This window comes from Heloderma suspectum, chromosome 4 (assembly GCF_057233095.1).
Source record: "Heloderma suspectum isolate Gila_16-S chromosome 4, 16-S_ref, whole genome shotgun sequence".
NCBI classification, from domain to species: Eukaryota; Metazoa; Chordata; class Lepidosauria; order Squamata; family Helodermatidae; genus Heloderma; species Heloderma suspectum.
This window is the reverse complement of record NC_139461.1, coordinates 42,181,461-42,201,287: the sequence shown is the minus strand read 5'-3', so window position 1 is coordinate 42,201,287 and position 19,827 is coordinate 42,181,461. Positions and strand designations below refer to the sequence as shown.

The 19,827-nt window shown below is 44.2% G+C and overlaps 1 protein-coding gene across 3 annotated transcripts in view; it reads left to right on the top strand.

Annotated features, from left to right (window-relative positions):
* The first annotated feature begins 668 nt into the window (after positions 1-668).
* Positions 669-19,827, top strand: part of CPQ (carboxypeptidase Q) — a 265,330-nt gene continuing 246,171 nt past the window's right edge. The window contains exon 1 of one of the 3 annotated variants that reach the window (XM_084848003.1): positions 669-1,055. The gene's annotated coding sequence lies outside the window, so the exon portion shown is untranslated. The remainder of the gene's footprint in view (positions 1,056-19,827) is intronic. The other 2 variants (XM_084848005.1, XM_084848004.1) reach the window with 2 other exon arrangements.

Genomic DNA, 19,827 nt, shown 5'->3' with positions numbered 1-19,827 from the left:
CCCTGACTGCTCATTGGAAGGACAGATAATGAAGCTGAAGCTCCAATATTTTGGCCACCTAATGCGAAGAGAAAACTCCCTGGAAAAGACCCTGATGCTGGGAAAGACTGAAGGCAAAAGGAGAAGGGGACGGCAGAGGATGAGATGGCTAGATAGCATCACCGATGCAATGAATATGGACTTGAGCACGCTCCGGGAGAGAGCGCAGGACAGGAAGGCCTGGCGTGCTATGGTCCATGGGGTCACGAAGAGTCGGACACGACTGAACGACTGAACAACAACAACATGAACACCGACTTCAGCAAACTGGAGGAAGGGTGGGATAAAAATACATTTTTTAAAATCCTTTGGCGGGACATTTGGAATGTATCCTATTATTTTAGAGGGGTGGGACGACTACTCTGTCTCACCCCAGCCACTGCCTATTCTAACCCTCTCTTCAACACGTATAGCTACTACACCTGGTCCTTCGCATGTTTACTCGCGAGAAAATGCCACTGCGTTGAAGACGATTAATTCTCAAGCCAAGAAGCATCCTTAAAACCCGGAAGCCTTCAACTTTTAAAACCTCGAAACAATAAAAAATCAGCCTCTCTCTCCCTCTCTCCCCCCCACCCCCCGCACCCCCCGCCATAGCGCTCTCCTGGTCGGAACAACAAACAAACTGAGGTAACGGACCAGGGCCTTCCTCACTGGGCTGTAACTGAGGAGGCTCTCCACAATGACGTGACGTTGGTACCGACGCAAGGGAGGCAAACTGTTGTGCTAGACCCAGGCAGGAGGACGGACAGCTGCAGGGCCTCCTCGGGGGATGAGCTGGAGCGGGAAAAGCGCTGCCTACCACCACAGCAGCCAGACGCCGCCGCCGCCGCCGCCGCCGCCCTTCGGAGAGGCCTCGGCCCTGAGCTCCCCGCCTTCCAAACCTGCGCGCCCCACCAGCCACAGGGAAGGCAGCTGTGCGCGCAGCCTCCCCGCGCCCTTCGCTTGGCCAGGCGGAGGCGTGGGACCCGTTGGCGGGGCCAGGAAGAAGCGCGGCTGCGACTACACAGCCAGGGGTGAGTGGCCGAGTGGCTGCGCGGTCATGCATGCGAGGGGAAGACGGCCTTCTCGGGAAGCCGGGATGGGCTCTTAAGGGCGTAAGCCTAGGCACCTTTAGACGGAAAAGAAGCCCTGCAACTCCCCGTATTCCCCCGCCAGGAAAAGAAGCCCTACAAGCCCAGCCGGCAGTGATGCCTGGGGAATGCTAGGTGGTATAGGACTTTTGCTTTCTCTCTAAGCATGCCTAGGATTGCGCCCTAATTAACTCGGCAGCGTGGAGAAACTGGCCCTTCCGACTGGGGTTAGGGTGCCATTAAGAGCGAGGGAGGAAAGCCAGCCCCCTTGGGAGGCTCTCCGCCTTGCCTGCTGTTGCACGCCACAGAGAGGGAGGGAAGAACACCGAACGGGGTTCTGCGGCAGAGTAGTGGTACAGCTTGGTCTGGACCTTGGGGCTTAGGTCTAGGGTCCCAGGGGGAAGCAGAAGCATCCTCCACTTTATCCCTGTAGTTATGATGGTGCTATGATTTGAGGGAGTTTGAAATGCAGAACTGCACAGGCTTAATCCAGGGGCTGTTGTTGGGTTATTTGACGCTCAAACAAGCCATGCCGCCCAGGTTTGGGTGAGACGGCAAGCCGTGTCTGGGCAGTGATTATTCAAATGGCGCCTGGAAGGTGCTGCGGCTTAAACAAGCCACCAAGGCTTGTTTAAGTGGCGGTGATTGTGCGAACTGGCCCCCAGTACAGAGTGTGGGGGGGAGAGGAGGATGGGGAGGGGGATGTTTGCATTTCACTGTTATAACTGTGTGGTGTATTTTCTTTTTTCGAGTTGGCTCTTGCCATAGCCTGCTTGGTTAGTTTATTCTGTTTGTGCACTTTTAATTAAAGCCAATTACTGGAGGGGGAAAAACACAATAAAACAACAAATCACATCAGTATTCTGATGACTGCTGAGAGATTTACAGCCTGGGTTTTCTGCATGATGAAAGCAATTTCACCAAATGTGCAGCATTTGTTAGCCCTAGCTGAACATGCAGAAACTAGTGCATTCAATTGCTGTAGCTGGGGTTGGGACTGGAGGGTGGAGGGTACTGTGTTGTTGTTCAGTCGTTAAGTCCAGTCCGACTCTTCATAACCCCATGGACCATAGCATGCCAGGCCTTCCTGTCCTCCACTCTCTCCCAGAGTATGCTCAAGTTCATATTCATTGCATCGGTGATGCTATCTAGCCGTCTCATCCTCTGCCGTCCAGAAGGTACTGTGCTAGGTGTTAATCTACTACACCGTCACACCCACCTTCCAGTTGCTGCTGGTCGCTAATTCTTGGAAGCATGTTCCAATAAAAACAAATGAGATGATCTTCCTTGGGAGGGATCTGGTGCTTTTCGTAGGGTTGCCACCTTTTTTCCCCAGTCTTGCTCCTGTGTCTTTAATAGTAGCTTGGCACAGACATTTAGAAGTGAAGCTTCCCTCAGTACTTATTTTCACCCAGTGTCATTAAGGCTGTAATCCTAGGCACATTTACTGGTCTAAAAATAAGGATGCTTGTACCTGTGCTTTATAGAGTGCTGTTGAACTAAGAAACCTGCAAGGGCATACCTAGCCTTGTGTATGTGACTGTGTGTAGTAGACTGAGCAAACAGGGCTGCTGATTTCTTTCTGCAAGGGCTGCAGGGCTTTTAAAAGCTGCTTGAGACCCAGAAATACAGCAGGCAAAGACTTCCATCACTGCATCTACATGTTTGTCCCATGACTGCTTGTCCCACAACTGTTAATGCACAGGGGAAAAGTTGACAATCCTATCTGCAACACAAACATTAAGGCTTCTGACAGATGTTCTTTAAACAAATATATTATAGACTAGGTGGAAATTAAAACCAAACCAAACACAACACCTCTTATCCAAGTGCTGATTTATGCACTGACTACTTATTACCTGCAACTTCAATAATGATTTGCGTGCATGAATAGGTGTTCATCACAGATCTAGCAAATATCGACCTCAAACGACAAGAGTCTATAGTGGTACCTTAAAGACTAATGAATTGTGGCATATACCTTCATTAGATGCCAGAAATATTATTCTGTCTCACATTCAGTCACAAAGAAGAAGGTGGGATTGGGGGAAGAACTGTTATTATAAACTGAGGCTGCAAGGCCCAGCAATGCAAGAAAGAGGTGTGTGTCACGTGTAGAACACACATGAAAATGACATTCAGCCAAAAGACTAAAAGATCCAATCAGAGCAGGTGTCGGCCTCTCCCAGCTGTTAATAAATTGGCAAACCAAGATGAATAGTATAGATAATGAAGACATAAAAAGGGACAATTACTTTTTGCTTTGAGCTAGCTACTCCCACCCTCTATTAAGCCCAAATCTGAAGGTGTCAAAATCTGCAAATTGTTCCAACTCAGCAGCTTCCCAGTGGAGTCTCCCTTTGAACCCTTTTTGCTAAAGTGTGGAAATCTTCAGATCTGGTTAAAAAATGTCCAAAGTCACTAGGGAGATTGAAATGGTCCCTAATGAAATTTTCAATGTTGTCATTTTTAATGACTGATTTGTGTCCATCTGTGCTTGTGCATAGATATGGCCTGGTATGGTTTATGTAAATGGTATAAGAGCATGGCTGGCATATATATGATGGCACAGATTATGTTAGAATTTGTGCAAATCCTTGAGGATGACAGTGATGATATTGTTGTTGTTGTTGTTCAGTCGTTCAGTCGTGTCCGACTCTTCGTGACCCCATGGACCATAGCACGCCAGGCCTTCCTGTCCTGCGCTCTCTCCCGGAGCGTGCTCAAGTTCATATTCATTGCATCCGTGATGCTATCTAGCCATCTCATCCTCTGCCGTCCCCTTCTCCTTTTGCCTTCAGTCTTTCCCAGCATCAGGGTCCTTTCCAGGGAGTTTTCTCTTCGCATTAGGTGGCCAAAATATTGGAGCTTCAGCTTCATTATCTGTCCTTCCAATGAGCAGTCAGGGTTGATTTCCTTTAGGATGGACTGATTTGACCTCCTTGCAGTCCAGGGGACTCGTAAGAGTCTTCTCCAGCACCACAGTTCGAAAGCATCAATTCTTCGGCGCTCAGCCTTCCTTATAGTCCAGCTCTCACAGCCATACATTACTACTGGGAAAACCATAGCTTTGATTAGACGGACCTTTGTCGGCAAGGTGATGTCTCTGCTTCTTACTATGCTGTCTAGGTTGTCCATAGCTTTCCTCCCAAGGAGCAAGCGTCTTTTAATTTCATGGCTACAGTCACCGTCTGCGGTGATCTTGGAGCCCCAGAAAGTAAAATCTGTCACTGCTTCCATTTCTTCCCCTTCTATATGCCAGGAAGTGATGGGGCCAGATGCCATGATCTTAGTTTTTTTAATGTTGAGTTTCAAACCAGCTTTTGCACTCTCCTCTTTCACCCTCAACAAGAGGCTCTTGAGATCCTCTTCGCTTTCTGCCATTAGGGTGGTATCGTCTGCATATCGGAGGTTGTTGATAATTCTCCCTGCAATCTTAATTCCGACCTCTGATTCATCCAACCCGGCATTTCTCATGATGTACTCTGCATATAGGCGGATATTATTAGGTTCCCTTATAGCATTGCTTGAATAGATATGGGGGCAGACTTGACGTTGGTGTTTGTGGCAGGTGCTAGTTTCTAGACTTGTATCCCCTGCTTTGTGGTCCATCGTTGCTGGTGACTAGTTGCTTTAGTCTGAAGGAGGAACTTCCACCCATGGCCTGTGTGAAGGACGGATCATCATCCAAGAAAGGCTGTAGATCCTTTGACAGTTCAACGGAGAGCCATTTACCTGAAGGGATCTGAACTGATTGACTATTCAGGGAAGAGTCATGGCAGAGAGCTCAATGAAAATTTCAATTTGGTGCTCATCAAGAACAATAAAAGACAAATTCCTGTGTAAGGGACTAGGTGTAAATTAGCTAGAATCAGAATATCTTTATGTCATTATATGGTTGAGGTGTCCACTGTGGTGCCTATGGGCACCAAATGAGTCTGAAGATATCTCTCTTGGCATCCACAAGGCTCTCTGCCCACCCCAATTTTAATTACTTCTTCACACAATACACACATCATTTATAGAATTCACTGGCACAATGTGGGAGATAGACACTGGCTTAGATTGCTTAAAAGTGAACTAGTCAAACCCATGGAGAATGGCCAGGATGGCTAAAAGGGGTGTCTGTGGTCTGGGTACCAGTTGCTAGATAACGAATTGAGGAAAGCTTTGGCCTTCATGACATGGGTTTCCCGTAAGTATCTCGCTGTCCTCCATTGGAAATGGGATGCTGTACTAGATGGACTCTTGATCTGATTACACAGGGCTCTTGTTATGTTCACACTTTCATGAGGTCATGAAAGTGGGTGCATAATTTCTGTAGGTCAACTTCATAAGCTCTAGCCTCCCTTTCTCATCATGAAAGTTACTATTCCAAGAGTGTGCATATACCATGGCAACGAAAAATAAGCCTTGTCTTGACCAGGAAAAAACCACACACTGCAGAACACTTATCTAGAGCCACTTAATAATCAGAGGAAATATCTTTCTTTTGTATGAGTGAGTTTAATTTGTTCCCCATTTTTACATTCTTTGCCTGAATTGCTCTCTTATTAAAAGGTTGGTACAGATGACCCTGTAATTTATACAGGAAACAACAAAAATAAAGTTGTTTCCCAAGCTTTTTGGAAATCAATGGTTTAAATTTTGTAGAGAAAAGAACATAGCTAAAGGCACAGGGAGATGTCTGAGTAAATTATACATAGGGAAATAGCAGAAAACAAATAGCAGGATATTTGTGTGTGTTTTAAAAAAGCAAACATCCAGTGTCTGCCCTCCTAGCCTGTCCTTTGACCTCATGTACCAACAAAAGTGCTAAATTCTCTCACACACAGAGATACTGCCTCCTGTTGTATCAGTACCAAGAGCTTCCTTCTGTCTCTCTACAAATTCGTTAGTGCCTGACCTTTCTCACACTTGTCACCGGTGAGGAATCCATCAGCAGAACATTGCAAGTATCTCCTTATTAGTGCATTAATATATATAAGCTTTTGAGCAGATTCCCAGGTTTTCTTTTGAAACATTGGGATTATTTCTGAAACAGAGCAGGTAGCTTGAGGTGTGGGAATGAAATAATTGGTGGGTGGCTCCAAAGACCCAGTTTCAGATCAAGATTTTACAGAATAACATTCACAGCCTAGTGTGTTGATATGAACAGGTAGTGTGCAGAAACATAGGACACATAGAGGAAATGAACTCCCTTTTCAGACTAGGTTTACCTGGTGATAGAAAAGAACTGGCAGGGCTTGAAATGCAACACAAATCTGAGGATGCAAGCAGAGGTTTTGGTGTAGTTAATGTTGAGACATTACAGAAGTTTGATAGTACTGCTGTCCGTTACTACGATGTGGCTGTGTGTTTGTCTGTGTGCGTGCATGTATATGTATGTGGGTGTACTTGTGGATAGATAGATATGTGTATGGGAAGTAGATGTGTGGGGAAGGGTGCATGTATGCATGCATACATGTGTGGCCCCTGGGCTCCCATCCAACACAGGATGCATTCTCCATATATATGAGGTGGAACAGACTTATGCATGAATGCATGAGAGCCTGAAATAGACAGATCCATCCATCCCTAGTTGTGGGTCAATCTCCTATGACCTGCAGCCAATATCAATGAGATTTACTGAACATTCTGCCTGTTTTCCATTGGCTGGATCTGCAATTTCCTGGGATACACACTCTGGCTCTGCTTGGCTCTGCCACAGTTTTATTAAAATAACCACAAGTGTTAGCCTTGTCCATTCAATGTTCCAGAAGTTGTGGACGAAGTGTGGCAAAAATTAATATATGAACAGTCCTATGGATAAACAGGCTTTCTAGAACTGAAATACCATGTCAGTTACTAGTTTATTTTAGCCTTCCTTGAAAATGATGGGAAGGAAGATAGCAAATAACCTGGTGAGTTAAAAAAAAATACCATATGTATGGGATAGCTTGGAAACGTTTATATTTTCCTTGTTTCAAAATGCACGGCCCTGTATTTCCTAGGTTCAAAATGAATAACATCAGTCACAACCAGACCTGCTCAGGTGGCTTTAAACACCGATTCTAAGAAAGTTGCCTCTTTTAGTGGGACTGGTTCTATGCACATTTACTCTGAAGTAAGTTCCACGGAAATCAAAGGAACTTACTCTTACATTAGTGTGTATAGCAGCTTTCGCCAACCTGGTGCCCTCCAGATGTTTTGGACTACAACTCCCAGTATTCCTGTCCATTGGCTGTACTGGCTGAGAGTGATGGGAGCTGAAGTCCAAAACATCTGGAGGGCACTAGGTTGGGAGTGTCTGATGTATACGAATGCATCCTTAAGAAGGTTGGCCTACCATTTTCCGACCTTAGGACTAAGGCTGAAAACCTGCTTCTAATGTATGATAGTTCCATATAATACTATAAATAACAAGGTATTTCATTTTCATTTTTTTTACACATTCTTATTTTTGTCCCCTCTGAAATATGGCTCCCCTCCACTCTCTTTCTGGGAAAGCAGTATTTTACAGATGCTACTCCCTTTGGTGTGAAATTAAATAAACCAGAATTCTGGCTTCTGAAATGCCAGAGCATGCATCATACATGATGTCAGGCACACTTGAGAGCAGGACAGATATTTCTTAGAACAGTAATTTTGATTTATTTTGGTAATATGCAATGGCTATGTTTGCACCTGCACCAAAACTTGGAAGTGCTGCATCATCTGAGACCTTTTGGGTTGGTTCTGGATTTAGTCACACTTTGAATAGACCCAATGAAATCAATGGGTTAGTCATGACTAACTTAAGGCCCATTGATTTCTGTGGGTCTACTCAAAATATGACTAAATCTGGAAATGGCCTACTAAGTTTACATGAAAAGAAAATGATATACAGGTATATCATGAACTAAAATGTCTCTACCAAGTGTACTCTCTTTGTGCCCTTAAACATAGCTCTGAAAATCACTGGCTTGGGTTGCACATGGGTAATAGATAGCCTAGTCTAAAGTAAATCCATTGCCAACATGTAAAGTCAGCTATACGTGCAGCTAAACTCTCTTAGCTGTCCAGATAGCTACAAGAAAATAATTTTAGCTACCATCTTTTGTTGATGAATAATAGCTTGCAGAGTTTTTGGCTCTGCGTCAGGTAGGAAAGTGAGTTTCAGTATTCAAAGTTCTTCTGTTGAATATTCATAGCTAACTAATGTAGAACTGTGTCATCCAATAGACAAAGGGAAATCAGTCCCAGATGCTGAGCTGACCTTGGAGAAGTGTTAGTCAAGCAGCCTCCTGCTGCATATCAATACTCCCGTAGCTTGAAGATGCACAGCTTTATTTCTGCTTTCCATCTTCTCACAGAGTGGAAGCTGAGGCCCTGAAGTAATATGGATGAAGGCAAATAAAACTGAAACTTGATCCAGATGAGGTGGAGGTGTTTATGGTTCTGGGACAATGTGTGATATGAGAGTAGTCATATAACTAATGTCCTAAGGCCCAGGTTTGGAGTGTGGGCATGTTCCTGGATCCAGTACTGCTCTTTGATATAGGGACATCTTTTATCAGTTTAGGGCTCAATCCTATGCATGTTTAGACAGCTATGCTGGCTGGGGAATGCTGGGAGTTGTAGGACTGTGTTCTGTCTAAACATGCATAGGATTGCACCCTTAGGCTGGTGATCTATTTGCACTCTCCTGGAACAACAAAATCTAGCTACTGTCACTCATGCCCTTGCAATGTTGCATGGGAGAATAGACTTATACAATGCTCTTTACATGTAGCTGCCTTTGAAAAGTGTTCAGGGAAACTACGAGTGGACCAGAGCACAATAGCATGAGTTTTAACTCGGTCTTGTTATTCAGACTATATAACTCCAGTTTTGCATTAACTTTACTGACTCCCAGTTGCTTTTCAAATCCAATTCAAAGTATTGGTGTTGATCTTTAAGTCTGTAAATGGCCAGGATATCTTAACAACTATGTGATGACATATGAATCTGCCTGAACATCTTCAGAGACCTTGTGCTACCCACCATTAAAAGTGAGAGTGAGTGTTTATATGAGACAGGGTCTTCTCAGTAGTGGGATGTAGATCGTGGAATTTTCTCTTGACTTAGTTTCCTCTGGCCTCCATGATGGAAGAGAATGTGAGGAACTGAGGCAAAGAACAGTGAAAAGAGAGCATGTTCTAGACCTTATTGTCAAATTGAAAACAAACAAAGCACCAGGCCCAGATGGTATCCATCTAAGAGTCCTTAAAGTACTTAAAGACATTGCTGGAAAAAATAAAACGTGCCTAAGATCGGACTCTGTACCAGAGGACTGAAAAGTAGCTAATGTGATGCCAATTTTTAAGACAGATCAAAAGGAGTGGAGGATTCAGAAAATTACAGGCCAGTTGGCTTAATGTCTGTTCTGGGTAAATTGGTAGAAAGCGTTATCAAAGATAAAATTATCAAACACATAGAAGGACAGGTTTTGCTGAAGAAGAATCAACATGGCTTCTGCAAAGGTAGTGTCGTGTTTCACTCATCTTTTAGAGTTCTTTGAGAGTGTTAATAAGCATGTACTGTAGATGGGGTGAACCGATAGAGGTGGTTTAGTTAGACTTTCAAAAGGCGTTTGACAAAGTCCCTCAGCAAAGGCTCTTGAGAAAACTTAGCAGCCATGGAATAAGAGATGTCCCTTATGGATAGGTGACTGGCTAAAGAACAGAAACCAGGAGTAGAAATAAATCTCCAGTTGTCACAATGGAGGGATATAAATGGTGGGAACTCACAGGGATGTGTATGCGGACCAATGCTTTTTAACTTGTTCATAAATGATCTGGAGTTAGGGGTGAGCAGTGGGGTGGCCAGGTTTGTTGACAATAACAAATAATTTAGCGTGGTTAAAACCAAAAGAGATCATGAAGAGCTCCAAAAGGATCTCTGCAAACTGGAAGAATGAACATTAGAGTGGCAAATGTGGCTTGGTGTAAGCAAGTGTAAAGAGATGCACATTGAGGCAGAAAAGCCTAACTTTACATATACACTGATGGGGGTTGGGCCGGTAGTATCTGACCAGGGAAGAGATCTTGGGGTTGTGGTAATTAGCTCAATGAAAATGTCAATCAGTGTGCAGATGCTGGGAAAAAGGCAGTTCCACACGGGGGATCATTAGGAAATGAGTTGAAAACAAAACTGCCAATATCATAATGCATTTATACAAATCCATGGTGTGACCACACTTGGAATATTGTACACAGTTCTGGCCACTGCACCTCAAAACGGATATTGTGGAGCTGGAAAGGGTGCAGAACAGGGCTACCAAAATGATCAAGAGGCTGGAGCAACTCCCCTATGACAAAATGTTACCATGTTTGAGGCATTTTAGCTTAGAAAAAAGGTGAGTCAGGAAGGGAACATGATAGAGATGAATAAAATTATGCATGATGTGGAGAAAGTGGATAGGGAATTCTTTTTCTCCCTCTCTTGCAATACTAGAAACAGGGGTCATAACGAAACTGAGTGGTGGGAAATTCAGGATGAATAAAAGGAAGTATTTCTTCACACAGCATATAGCTAAACTATGAAATTTGCTACCACGAGATGTAGTGATAAGCACCAACTTGGATGGCTTTAAAAGGGGATTAGACAATTCATGGAGGAGAAGGCTATCAATGGCTACTAGGCAGGATGGCTGTATATTACCTCCAGTATTGCAGACAGTGTGCCTGTCAGTACCAGTTGCTGGGGAAAATAAGGGGAAGGGTGATATTGTGCTCTTGTCTTGCTTGTGGGCTTGTTAGGCTGCAAACCTATGCACACTTATCTAGGAATAAGTCCCATTGAATTAAATCAGACCTACTTCTGAATAGCTATGCATAGGATTGTGCAATTAGTTTGGATCCAACACATGATGGAAAAAGTAGAATTGAATGTGCATTATTAGCATTGGTCCACTTAGATGGCTCCATGCACTAACTTTGCCTGGGAAAAGGTTAGGAAAGTACACTAGACCCTCTCATTATTGTTTCCCACAGCAGTCTTGGAGAAAGAAGAGAATAGTGACCATTACCATAGCAGGTCCCTAAGGTCTGAGAGGAGATGTGACCTACTGTAGATCTAAAAACTCTTGTGGAAAAACATTTCTTTATAAGCACCTACGGGAATAATTTTAAAGCCATCCAGTTGATGAAATGTGCTAGGTCAGACCTAGCTTGCTCGGAGCTAGACTGCAGTGCTAGCAGTATAATGGGAGAGTAAATGGCTAATTCCAGCAAACAGAAGACCGATTCTCCTGTCATGGGCGCATTCCGTTGTGCTTCATCTACTCTACCTGAGAAGGACCCTCAGCGGTGTTAATTAACATGGAGTGTTCCACCGTAATTAAAATGGGTTAGAATCAGCACATGAAGCCTTTTCAGTGCTTTTTGAAACTGTGAAGAAGATCACACTTTAACTCCACTTGTGGCTAAAGGTGAGGCAGACTGTGGCACAGTACGCCCTGAAACTGAAAACAGGTTGAATGAGAACACTGTCATATATATGTATTGTGAAAGATAGCTTTAACAGCCACCTCCTATGCAGATTTACTCAGATGTCCATTTGAATTCCATGGAACTTATTTCCAAACAATTATGCATAGGACTGGAAGCAAAAAATTGTTTAGTAAATTCTGTGTCCTTGATAGTAAGATAAAACAATGCTTAAAACACCTTAGAGGGAACTACTATAGCACAAGTGCTTTTTTGGAATCCACCTCTGATTTTGAGTGAAAGATGTTTGGGAAAGGCCGTAGCTCAGACTTCCCCAACTGGGTGCCCTCCAGATGTGTTGAGCTTCAACTCCCACCAGCCCCAGCCAGCACAGCTAATGGTCAGGATGCTGGGAGTTGTAGTCCAACACATCTGGAGGGCACCTGTTTGGGGACAGCCACCATAGCTTAATGGAAGAGCACATGCAGAAGGCACCTGGTTCCATCCTTGCACCTTCACTTAAAATGATCTGCAGTAGCAGAGAATGAAAGACCTGTATCTGAGACTCCAGAGATTCTCTGCCAGTCAGAATAGACAATACTGGGCTAAATGGGCCAATTGTCTGACTGAATATATGGCAGCCTCCTATCTGTAAAAGGATTGTTTCTCTTTGTATACTGAGTGGAGGAAGAACGGCTGATGACTGTTGTATGTTTTATTTGGTAACTTAATCTTTTCCCACCTTTTACTTCATTCCGATCCTTGTTGTTGTTCAGTCATTAAGTCGTGACTGACTCTTTGTGACCCCATGGAGCATAGCACGCCAGGCCTTCCTGTCCTCCGCTCTCTCCCGGAGCGTGCTCAAGTTCATATTCTTTGCATCGGTGATGCTATCTAGCCATCTCTAGCATTCACCCAGGCTTGGGCATGGGACAGAAACAGCCTTGCTCGCCTTGGTAGATGATATGAGGAGGGCTCTGGATAGGGGTGAATGCTCCTTCCTTGTTCTCCTCAACCTCTCAGCGGCTTTTGATACCGTTTACCACGGTATCCTCCTGGACCGCCTGGAGGGGTTGGGCATTGGAGACACTGTATTGCGGTGGTTCCGGTCCTTCCTCTCCGGCAGGTACCAGAGGGTAGCTCTGGGAGAGGAGGTTTCGGACCCGTGGCCACTTACTTGTGGGGTGCCACAGGGTTCCATCCTCTCTCCGATGCTATTTAACATCTATGTGAAGCCGCTGGGGGCCATCATCAGGAGGTTTGGGGTGCAGTGTCATCAATATGCGGATGACACGCAGCTCTACCTCTCATTCAAATCTTCACCAAGGTTGGCCGTAGAATCCCTGTCCAAATGTCTGGAGACCATGAGTGGCTGGATGGGGAGGAATAAGCTGAAGCTGAACCCTGACAAGACCGAGGTACTTTTGGTGGGAGACAAGAGGAGGTTGGGGGATGTTGACCTGGTGTTGAATGGGGTACGGCTACCCTTGAAAGACCAGGTCCGCAACCTGGGGGTCATTTTGGACTCCCAGCTGTCCATGGAGGCTCAGGTGTCAGCTGTGAGCTGGACAGCGCTGTATCAACTCCATCTGATACGGCGGCTGCGCCCCTTCCTTCCCAACCATCTGCTCCCATCGGTAGTACATGCCCTGGTCTCCTCTCGTTTAGACTACTGTAATGCGCTCTACGTGGGGTTACCCTTGAAGACAGTTTAGGAACTGCAGCTGGTACAGAACGCGGCGGCTCGCCTGATAAAAGGCAGCCGCCGGCGAGATCACATCACTCCAGTGCTGAAGGAGTTGCACTGGTTACCAGTTGTTTTCCGGGCCAAATTCAAGGTGTTGGTTTTGACCTTTAAAACCCTATATGATTTGACCTCCTTGCAGTCCAGGGGACTCATAAGAGTCTTCTCCAGCACCACAGTTCGAAGGCATCAATTCTTCGGCGCTCAGCCTTCCTTATAGTCCAGCTCTCACAGCCATACGTTGCTATCTGTCACTGCTTCCATTTCTTCCCCTTCTATATGCGAGGAAGTGATGGGACCAGATGCCATGATCGTAGTTTTTTTAATGTTGAGTTTCAAACCAGCTTTTGCACACTCCACTTTCACCCTCAACAAGAGGCTCTTTAGATCCTCTTCGCTTTCTGCCATTAGGGTGGTATCGTCTGCGTATCTGAGGTTGTTGATAATTCTCCCGGCAATCTTAATTCCAACCTGTGATTCATCCAACCCAGCGTTTCTCATGATGTACTCTGCATATAAATTAAATAAGCAGAGGGACAATATACAGCCTTGTCATACTGCTTCCCCAATTTTGAACCAATCGGTTGTTCCATATCCGGTTCTTACTGTTGCTTCTTGTCCCTTGTACAGGTTTCTCAGGAGACAGGTAAGGTGGTCTGGTACTCCCATCACTTTAACAATTTGCCACAGTTTGTTGTGATCCACACAATCAAAGGCTTTAGCGTAGTCAATGAAGCAGAAATAGACGTTTTTCTGGAATTCTCTTGCTTTCTCCATGATCCAGCGAACATTGGCGATTTGATCTCTAGTTCCTCTGCCTCTTCGAAACCCAGCTTGTACTTCCGGTAGTTCTCGGTTCACATACTGCTGAAGCCTAGCTTGTAGGATTTTGAGCATAACCTTGCTGGCATGTGAAATGAGCGCAATTGTATGGTAGTTTGAACACTCTTTGGCACTGCTTTTCTTTGGAATTGGAATGTAAACTGACCTTTTCCTTGTGGCCATTGTTGAGTGTTTCAAATTTGTTGGCATATTGAGTGCAGCACTTTAACAGCATCATCTTTTAGGATCTTAAATAGCTCAGCTGGAATACTGTCATCTCCGCTAGCTTTGTTGTTAGTAATGCTTCCTAAGGCCCACTTGACTTCACTCTCTAGGATGTTCGGCTCAAGTTTAGTGACCACACTATCATGGCTATCAGGGACTTTAAGATCTTTCCTGTATAGTTTTTCTGTGTATTCCTTCCACCTCTTCTTAATCTCATCTGCTTCTGTTAGGTCCCTGCCTTCTTTGTCCTTTATCATGCCCATCTTTGCACAAAATGTTCCCTTGAGATCTCCGATTTTCTTGAAAAGATCTCTAGTCTTTCCCATTCTATTGTTTTCCTCGATTTCTTTGCATTGTTCATTTAAGAAGGCCTTCTTGTCTCTACTTGCTGTTCTCTGGAACTCTGCATTCATTTGAGTATATCTTCCCCTTTCTCCTTGCTTTTCGCTTCCCTTCGCTTTCGCTTATTTGTAAAGCCTCATCAGATAGCCACTTGGCTTTCTTGCACTTCTTTTTCTTGGGGATGGATTGAGTTGCTGCCTCCTGAACAATGTTACGGACCTCCATCCATAGTTCCTCAGGCACTCTGTCTGTCAGGTCTAATCCCTGAAATCTATTCCTCACCTCCACTGTATATTCATAAGGGATATGATTGAGGTCAGACCTGAATGGTTTAGTGGTTTTTCCTACGTTCTTCAGTTTAAGCCGAAATTTTGCAAGAAGCAGCTCATGATCTGAGCCGCAGTCAGCTCCAAGTCTTGTTTTTACTGACTGTATGGAGCTTCTCCAACTTTGGCTGCAAAGTACATAATCAATCTGATTTCGATATTGACCATCTGGTGATGTCCATGTGTAGAGTCGCCTCTTGTGCCGTTGGAAAAGAGTGTTTGCTGTGATCAGCGAGTTCTCTTGGCAAAACTCTTATTAGCTTTTGTCCTGCTTCATTTTGTACACCAAGGCCATGCTTGCCTGTTATCCCAGTGATTTCTTGACTTCCTACTTTAGCATTCCAATCCCCTCTGATGAAGAGGACATCTTTTTTTGGTGTTAGTTCTAGAAGGTGTTGTAGGTCTTCATAGAACTGATCAACCTCAGCTTCTTCGGCCTCAGTGGTTGGGGCATAGACTTGAATTATTGTGATGTTGAATGGTTTGCCTTGGATTCGTACTGAGATCATTCTATCGTTTTTGAGATTGTACCCCAGTACTGCTTTTCCCACCCTTTTGTTGACTATGAGTGCTACTCTATTTCTTCTAAGGGATTCTTGCCCACAGTAGTAGATATAATGGTCACCTGAATTAAATTCGCCCATGCTTGTCCATTTTAGTTCGCTGATTCCCAAGATGTCGATGTTCAATCTCAAGTTCGACCACCTCCAGCTTACCTTGATTCATTGATCTGACATTCCAGGTTCCTAAACAATATTGTTCTTTACAGCATCGTACTTTCTTTTCACCACCAGACACAGTGTCCTTTTGGCTTTGGCCCAGCCGCTTCACTCTTTCTGGTGCTACTTGGAAATGCCCTCTGCTCTTCCCCAGTAGTATATTGGACACCTTCCGACCTGAGGGGCTCGTCTCCCAGCGTCATCTCTTTTAGCCTTGTGATACGTTCCATGGGGTTTTCTTGGCAAGAATACTGGAGTGGGTTGCCATTTCCTTCTCCAGTGGACCACTTTTTGTCAGAACTCTCCACCATGACCTGTCCGTCTTGGGTGGTCCTGCACGGCATAGCTTACGGCTTCACTGAGTTACGCAAGCCCCTTCCCCACAGCAAGGCAGTGATCCATGAAGGGGGATTCCAATCCTTACCATTGTCTTAATTTCTCACTGTAAAGCATCTGCAGTTGTTGACCCTGTATTAAATTTAAGCTTGGATTCTCTCAAGCTTCTGAGAAGGGAAAGGTTATTAATTTATGTGTCTGGCTGGTAGACAGAGGCCCTAATGCCCGAATAACCCAGGGTCCATTGGCCATAGGAAGGTTCACCATCAGGCTATAAAGGAAGAGGAATGTGGTGTTAAGGATCATGGGTAGTGTATAAATTTATTATAAAATAGTCATATTGTCCCTTGCTGGCATAAATACATCTGAACAGTCTGTTAGTTAATAATAAATCAAATATACCGACAGCTATTCTGAATGCAAGACCCACAAGACTGAAATAAAATATCTGTTTTAGTACTAGTGCTTAGCCTAAATAGCATATGCTCCTATGCTGATGAAAAGGGGGAAAGATCTTCTAACACAATAGAATGCAATTCAGATTATGTCACTCCATAACTTTAGACAGCTGGCAATTGTTAGTCCACAATATGTTTTTGAGAATGGGAAAAGGGGGCCCTTGTGGTCACATCTGATAGCTTAGAGAAGGACCCAGCTACCAAGTTCTTAGCAATATTTTCCAGTAAAGACAGGCAGAGATTCAGCTACACACAACTGCTTGATGGGCTAGCAAATATGTATTTTGGTGTGTGTGTGTGTGTGTGTGTGTATATATATATATATGTATATATATATATATATGTATGTGTGTGTGTGTATATATATATATATATATATATATATAATCAGGTGTCATAAGAGATTAAACACTGCAATCCTTAGCAAAGAGGATGCTGGCTATTTATTTATTTATTTATTTATTTATTACAATTATTTATATTCCGCCTTTCAGGATACAAATCCTTCCAAGGTGGCTTGTTGATATTATGATATTATGAATAACATCACCAGGTATTAATAAAATCACAATAAACTAAAACTTTTTTTAAAAATACCCTATAACAAGTGATAAGTGGGTATTAGAACAATCTGCTTACAGTGATAGATTTCCCCAGTGAAACTTCTCCACTTAACAGAAACAAATGTGTAAACAAATATTATTGTGAGTGGTTTGGCTTCTGTTCTGTTGCATTTTACCATTTAAATTACTTTATCATGAAAAAGCTCTCAACTATGTAAATGTATAGAAGAATGTTAAAAGTACATTATAGACAAATACATTGGCTCACATTCTGTATTTAACTAGTGCCCAAGTTTGCTCCAGAAATTAAAAACAGCTATCTATATGGTCCCCAGTTCCTTCCAAATATTCCATCCCACTCTCTTGATATTCTATCATTCTCTAGCGTGACCACAAAGGACAAGGCAGAGCAGGCCTATGGTACAATTGGAGATAACATTGCACTGGAGGCAAGGTACCCTGGTTTGGGACAGGGGCTTGAGAGGGTGGTGGCTGTGCAGTGCAGATGTGCTTGGAGGATGAGGATTACCTTGACCCTTTTCTGGCTGGGTTCAGGCCTGGTTTGGAGACAGAAACAGTTTTGGTTGCCCTGATGGATGGCCATATTTATTTATTTAAAGCAGAGGCGATGCATGTCTTTCAGTCCGAGGGCCAAATTTCATTTCAGAGAAATGGTTTTGGGGACAGAAAAGGTTTTGTTTGCCCTGATGGATGTTTGGGGACAGAAAAGGTTTTTGGTGCCCTGATGGATGGCCATATTTATAGAATCATAGAATAGTAGGGTTGGAAAGGGCCTACAAGGCCATCGAGTCCAACCCCCTGCTCAATGCAGGAATCCAAGTCAGAGCATCCCTGACAAATGGCTGTCCAGCCTCGTCTTGAAGGCCTCCAGTGTGGGAGAGCCCACCACCTCCCCAGGTAATTGGTTCCATTGTCGTATTGCTCTTACAGTCAGGAAGTTTTTCCTGATGTTCAGCCGGAATATGGCTTCCTGTAACATGAGCCCATTATTCCGTGTCCTGCACTCTGGGATGGTCAAGAAGAGATCCTGGCCTTCTTCTCTGTGACAACCTTTCAAGCATTTGAAGAGTGCTATCCTATCTCCCCTCAGTCTCAAGGCTAAACATGCCCAGTTCTTTCAGTCTCTCTTCATAAGGCTTTGTTTCCAGTCCCTTGATCATCTTTGTTGCCCTCCTCTGAACCCTCTCCAGTTTGTCTGCATCCTTCTTAAAGTGTGGTGCCCAGAAGTGGACACAGTACTCCAGATGAGGCCTAACCAGTGCTGAGTAGATGGGAACTAGTACTTCCCGAGATTTGGAAGCTGTGCTTCTATTAATGCAGCCCAAAATAGCATTTGCCTTTTTTGCAGCCACATCACATTGTTGGCTCATATTCAGCTTTTAAATTTATTTATTTAAAGCAGAGGTGTGATTAACATCTTTCAGTCCGAGGGCCAAATTCCATTTCAGAGAAGCTCTTGGAGGTCACATTCCAGTGGTGGGTGGGGCCAAAACCACAAAAAACACCAGCATATTTTAGCTTACCGCTCTTCTTACTGCCTTAGGAACGGCATTTCAACCATTTAGAATGGGGGGAAAACTGCACAAAAACCGGGAAGCCACCAAACAATTGGTAGTCGGGGGGAAAGGAGGTGGGCCAGGGGAAGGGGGATGTTGCCTTCTGAGGAAACCTGGAGAGGCAGATTTGGATCCCTGAGGTTCAGCTCTCCTGATTTAAGTATTTTTATCCTGTTCCTCAGCCAAAAAGACTCCTGGGAAGGCACACATGTAATCAGTAAAACAGAAAGGTCACAGTTAACTTCAAAGGAGGAAGAGGCTCTAAAATGAGGGAACTGGTAAAAAAAAAGGTTGAAAGGGGGAATCATGGGGGGTACATCTCTCCAAAATGCTTGAGGGTTACTCAAAACCGCAATAATAGTAGCTCAGCTAGAATGTATACCACAGGCGAGGAAACGTAGCACCAAGCCCAAGAGATCACCAGCATGATTAATGTGCAGTGTCAAGTGAGCCATGAGAGAAAAGACAGGATCCCTGATTGTCAGTGCAAAGCAGACATATATACAGTTGTCCATGCATAGGGTCTGTCCAGACCTCTGAATGAATGCAAGCAGGTGAGGCAAGTGAGTGTGATCCTGCTTCCTCCGGCATGTTCATGCTGCACGATTTGTTGTGTGAATGGGGTCTAGTGAAATATGGTCTGCCAGATGAAAGAAGTTCAATGAGCACTTCCTCCCAGGGGGTGATATCTTACTGTTCACTATTTTGTACGAATGATTGGAGAAATATTGTTGGAACTGGGTCACAAATGCACTGAAAAACATGTATTTTCCAAAATTGCTGGACACACACAGCTTTTAATATCTCCCATAGACACTGTTGTAGTTTCATTAACACTCAGGGCCTTCCTGTGCAGTCAAAGCATGCCCTCCCTTCATTTTAGTCTGCTGTGCAACCTTCCTGCCAGACTGATGTCAATACCAATAGCATGATGCCCCCTCCTTATATAATAGATAGGGCACGGAATAGCCATCTTGTCAGGGGAGGGTTGTGCTGCTGTTCGCCCCCTTTCTGGCTAGGTGTACATAACGGGTGGGGAACCCGCCCCATACACACACACACACACACACACACACACACACACGAAAGTAAAAATAAACAACACACACTTTTAAACAGACCACAGCATGGTATGGTCAAGAAAGAGGGTTAATTGTGTTGCTCTTAACTCGT